A 4,966-nucleotide genomic window follows, 5' to 3' on the forward strand; every position below is an offset into this window, starting at 1 on the left:
CCTCCCCTTCTCTTTTTGAGCCAGGGTCTCCTGTTTACTGTAAAGCCAAGGATGGCCTTGAACTCCTGTTCTTCATGCCTCTACCTTCTGAGTGCTGGAACTATAGCAAGCCCACTACATTGAGTGGCAGCATCTTTCCAAGATAGTGACTATAGAAGGTGTTAGGCTCATTAAGAACATGAGTGGTTCAAGATCAGGAACATGTTTGGTGCCTGTGGAGGATGGATCATCACTGGGACAGTGGGCGAGTAGACTAGTTATTGTGAGGATAGCTTATGTGGGTGTGGATAGAATTGTTTGAAGGCAAAAAAACCCCACAATGTGAGGAATGTGGGTAGAGGAAAAGGATTGGTTTTCCCTTTAATGACTAGCTGAGTATGTATTACTTTGTTTGAAAGGAGGGGAAGAGAGTGTGGACATTTTCTTTAGGCTATATTTGAGTTACCTATGAGTTTGCAAGTGTTAGGAAGCCTTTTTGGCCAAAACCTACTAAACAACTTAAATATCAATAGAGAATCTTAACTGTAAAAGATGGGTGCCTGAAGCTGTGCTTGGACAACAAATAGAATAAGTTACCCAAAGAAAATAGAGATTGAGGTAGGGAAGAGGGATTTGAGTTGGACCTGTTTACCCACAAATAAAGCAGTAAGACTCCTTAGTTAAGAAGGGAATCTAAGTATATGAGATGTTGGAGATCAAGAAAAATAAAGTCTCAAGGAGCGTGTGGTGGCCATTTGATCAGGACCTTGAGAAAGAAGGGGAAACTACTGTTAATGAGCTTTGAATATATCTTAGTTTTGTTAACCATTAAATAAAACTTTACTCTGATTTAATTTGCTATTATTTCATAGGAATCTTGATTTATATAGAAAGCTCATTTTATTCTTAGTACTTGTTTTTTTTTATCTTTTTTTTTTTTTTGGTTTGTTTTTTGATTTTCTTTTTAATCATCTGGCATTGGAACTAACTGCTTGGCTTAGTGTGTGATCCGTAATAATGGTTAGTGAAAAGCAGTGTTGGGAGTCTTGGGAAATTCATTACCTGTTTGATCATTTCCCTAGCTCTTAGCATTTGACAGATGGACTCAGAGGTCAGCTACCTTAATGATTGCGGTCTCAGCAGCTTACTTTACCCAGCAGCATCAGTGAGAGGGAAGGAGCTTAGATTTACATAGTTCTGTTAGACTTGTCTACCCAGTTACAGGAAGCATACACATGAGTGCGCAGAGCCTAGCTGTTGTGTATGAGTTTTATGGCAGCACCAGAGGCATAGGTAGCCAAAGTTTTTTTTTTTTACACACACAAACCACAAGCTATTCCAGGGGAAATTAAGAGAAGTGGACTCTGAGACCTTTGGGTCCTGTATGATTCCCTGGGTGTGTCATTGGCTGAAGCTTTCTTCACCTGGACCTGGAGAGTGCAATGGAGACATAGTGACTACTTTTAAGGATTTATAAAGTTCTTCCATCTTGACTTTTTGTTTCTATTTTCATCTCATTTAGAAAGAGATTAAGTTCTCAGTTCTGAAAAATTTTAAAATTTTCATAATTTAGAAACTATTCTTAACCAACCTTTTAAAGATGCTTATTGACTGTATACTTTTGCTAATAACAAAGTACAAAAGAAAAACCATATAAAAAATCCACACACAACAGGAAAACAAAAAATAAGAACAGTGAAAGAATAAAAGGAGACTTATTCTGATAAAAATTTGCAGTTACTGGACTGCAGCATTCACATCCATCCAGACTACTGAAAACAGGAATGTGCTGGGTGTCTAGCACCTGACTCAAATGAGAATCGTCACTTGTACATGGTTTATAGTTGTTTGATGGTGTCTGCATGCTCATGTCATTCTGTACTAACTGGGCCTACTTAAAGTACTAGTTAACAGAAGAAATAACAATATAACGCATTTTCCCTCCCTTCCATTTCAGACAGAATTGTGACTATTTTTGATGCTTTGGTTTCTCATCGCCCAGTGGGCAGTAGTAAAACCCTCTGTGGCGCATGCTGCCCATGCTGCTGTCCTTACACAGCAGGTGGCACATGCTGCCCATGCTGGTGTCCTTACACAGCAGGTGGCACATGCTGCCCATGCTGCTGTCCTTACATAGCAGGTGGCTCATGCTGCCCATGCTGGTGTCCTTACACAGCAGGTGCTTTGTGTAAGCACACTTCTTTCTATTAGGCTCTGCAGTTTTGTACAGCAGCCATGGAAGTGCTTTCTTTACTCAAGAAAGCTTCACATTCTTCTTTATCTGACACTTCCTTTAGGTTAGTGTTTATGTGTCTTAGCTATACATACGATTACATGCTAACGTAACTGATAATTGGCATGAACACTGTGCTACAGGTTATGTTTCGATTCCCCACCACAAAAATAGAAATGGTAAATAAGACAGCCAGCTACTAGATATTTGTTGAATATATATGAATATAAACTAGAAATAAACTCAGCAAGGGCCAGCAAGAAGGTTCAGTGGCTACAGATAATATTTGCAGAACAAGCCTAATTAATGACCCGCGTTTAATCTCAGGAACCCACAGTAGAAGGAGAAAATCAACTTCCAAAAGCTATTCTCTGGCTTCCATGCATGTGCTGTGGTATGTGAATATCCACACGCAAACCCACATCTTCATTGTACACACAGCGAAAGAAAAAAAATGAAGGAAGGAAGACAGTGAATTAGGATCATTTGCAGTGTACAGGACCAAATTAAAAGAATCCATTGTTCCCCTAAAATGCATTTTCAATTGAAATAATTTAAGTGGGGATGGAAGAGGGGGAGAGTTGATAAAATGGGATTGATATCAAGAGAGTTGTTAATCTCAGAGCCAGGATACATTTTTTATATTAACTCATTCTGTATATGAACAACAGTCTCCGAAAGCAAATTGAGAATTTGGGGAGTTGTTTCTCACCATCTTTGTGTAATAATCATGCAGTGAAAAGTTCTTTAAAATTCTTATTTGCTAAAATTCCATGGAAAAATAATAAGAATAAGTTTTCTTTCTGTTAAAATAAGTCACAGTATCTGTTTGTAAAATATTAGAATAGACTAGAACACTGTAAGAACAATACCCTAATAAACTTTGTGCTAAATGGATGTGGTAACAATAAAACTATCCGTATTCAGTAGCTTATTAAAATAAAGATACAATTCTTCTTATGATTTACCACAATTTTTATTTGACTTAAAATTATATTTCTTTCCATGGTTTTATGTGGCATGTGGTTTATGTGCATATAAAAACTATAGAAATATGACTTAAAATCTCAAAAACAAGTACAGGTATATTTAAGTTCAGGGATAAAGAATACAATAATAAGTTAAAAATATTTTTTAAGTAAATAGAATTACATTACATTCTTCTTTCCCTTTTGTACCCAAACTCCTCCCTGACACTCCTCCTTCAATACCTGTAGTACCTTTCATTTTTTTATTTTGTCATATTCTATAAAATTTATAAAATATTGTAATAATAAAAATGAGTATTATAAAAGTTGTTTGATATAAAACAACAATCAATTGAACAGTTTTATGTAGATGCTTGTCTACAGCAATACTGAAAATACATGTTTTTCTCAATTAAAGTTTAAATAACTCCAAACATATTAAATGTATATTTTAAAATAATACATCACTACTACTTTTTTAAATGACCATAAATGAATAAAGTCTTTTTGTTTGTTTTGTTTTTAGTAGAGCTTAATATCTAAGGCTGTATTTCAATGACCCTCATGTCACCAAAGGATTTTACCTCCATCATAGCTAAGCTGAGAGTTGACAGTTCTACTGCTCCAAGGAATGTATTGTAGGCATGATTTTTAGATACCGATTTCTTGCTATGATCAAAGCTATTTGACTTGAGTGAGTGACTTTATTCTCAGCCTACAGAGAACAGGTTACATTCATTTAAGAAATGGTATGTGTATTAAGATGGACTATCCATAAAGTCATTCAGCAATTGTTTCAATGAACAATGGTTTTGCTTGGAGGGTGGCACAGACATTAGGTGAGTGTAAGAAACTGGTTTATTGACTATGATGATTTTGAAAAGCATTCATTTCAGAGAAAGAGTAACTTAAAAAGTCCACTTCTTCAGAATTGATACAATAGTTAAAAACATCAAGCAAAATCATTCAGTCTCACTCTTTGTTGTTCTCTTTCAAGAAACCTCCCAAGTTAATTCTCTACCTTTCTCTTGGCTATATAAATAATTTTGAAATATGTAAGCTGTTCTGAAAACCATAGTATAGTATAAAAACATCAAATAAACAATCCTACTAATGGAGAGGCTGAGATAGGAGAAGCATGATTTCAAGACCATTATGTGATATACAGCAGGACACTATCAGGTACAAACAAGCAGAAAGTGTATATGGATTGTACAATATTGGACCTATTTCTCCAATTACCAAATTATAGTGACCATTGGATAATAGCCAACAAATTTCTAATTCCTCATACTTTTGAATTTCAATCGATTAGGATATGTTGGTAATATTAATCTTCATATTAAGAGATATTAAGAAAAAGTAATTGTTAATTCCTGTTATTTTTGTTAGAGGTGGAATTATGTTTGTGTGGGTTTGTTGAAAGATTACTTTCAGGGCTGGAGGCTCAGTGGTTAAGAGCACTGACTGCTCTTCTTAAGATCCTGAGTTCAAATCCCAGCAACCACATGGTGGCTTACAGCCTCTTCTGTAGTGTCTGAAGATAGCTACATATAATAAATAATAAACAAATAAATAAGCTTAAAAAAAGAAAGATTACTTTCTTGCTTCTTCTAGGGTGTAGTTTTGCTCCTTATGTTCGTGTTTTCTATCTCTTATCCTTTGTAGGGCTGGATTCGTGGAAAGATATTGTGTAAATTTGGTTTTGTCATGGAATGTCTTGTTTTCTCCATCTATGGTAATTGAAAGTTTTGCTGGGTATAGTAGCCTGGGCTGGCATTTGTGT

At 35.5% G+C, this 4,966-nt stretch overlaps 1 protein-coding gene across 4 annotated transcripts in view; it reads left to right on the forward strand.

Annotated features, from left to right (window-relative positions):
• Window positions 1-4,966, forward strand: part of Pcmtd1 (protein-L-isoaspartate (D-aspartate) O-methyltransferase domain containing 1) — a 75,634-nt gene that overhangs the window by 65,426 nt on the left and 5,242 nt on the right. The gene's annotated exons all lie outside the window — the stretch shown is intronic.

Source organism: Mastomys coucha, unplaced genomic scaffold (assembly GCF_008632895.1).
Source record: "Mastomys coucha isolate ucsf_1 unplaced genomic scaffold, UCSF_Mcou_1 pScaffold14, whole genome shotgun sequence".
In the NCBI taxonomy this organism is placed as follows: Eukaryota; Metazoa; Chordata; class Mammalia; order Rodentia; family Muridae; genus Mastomys; species Mastomys coucha.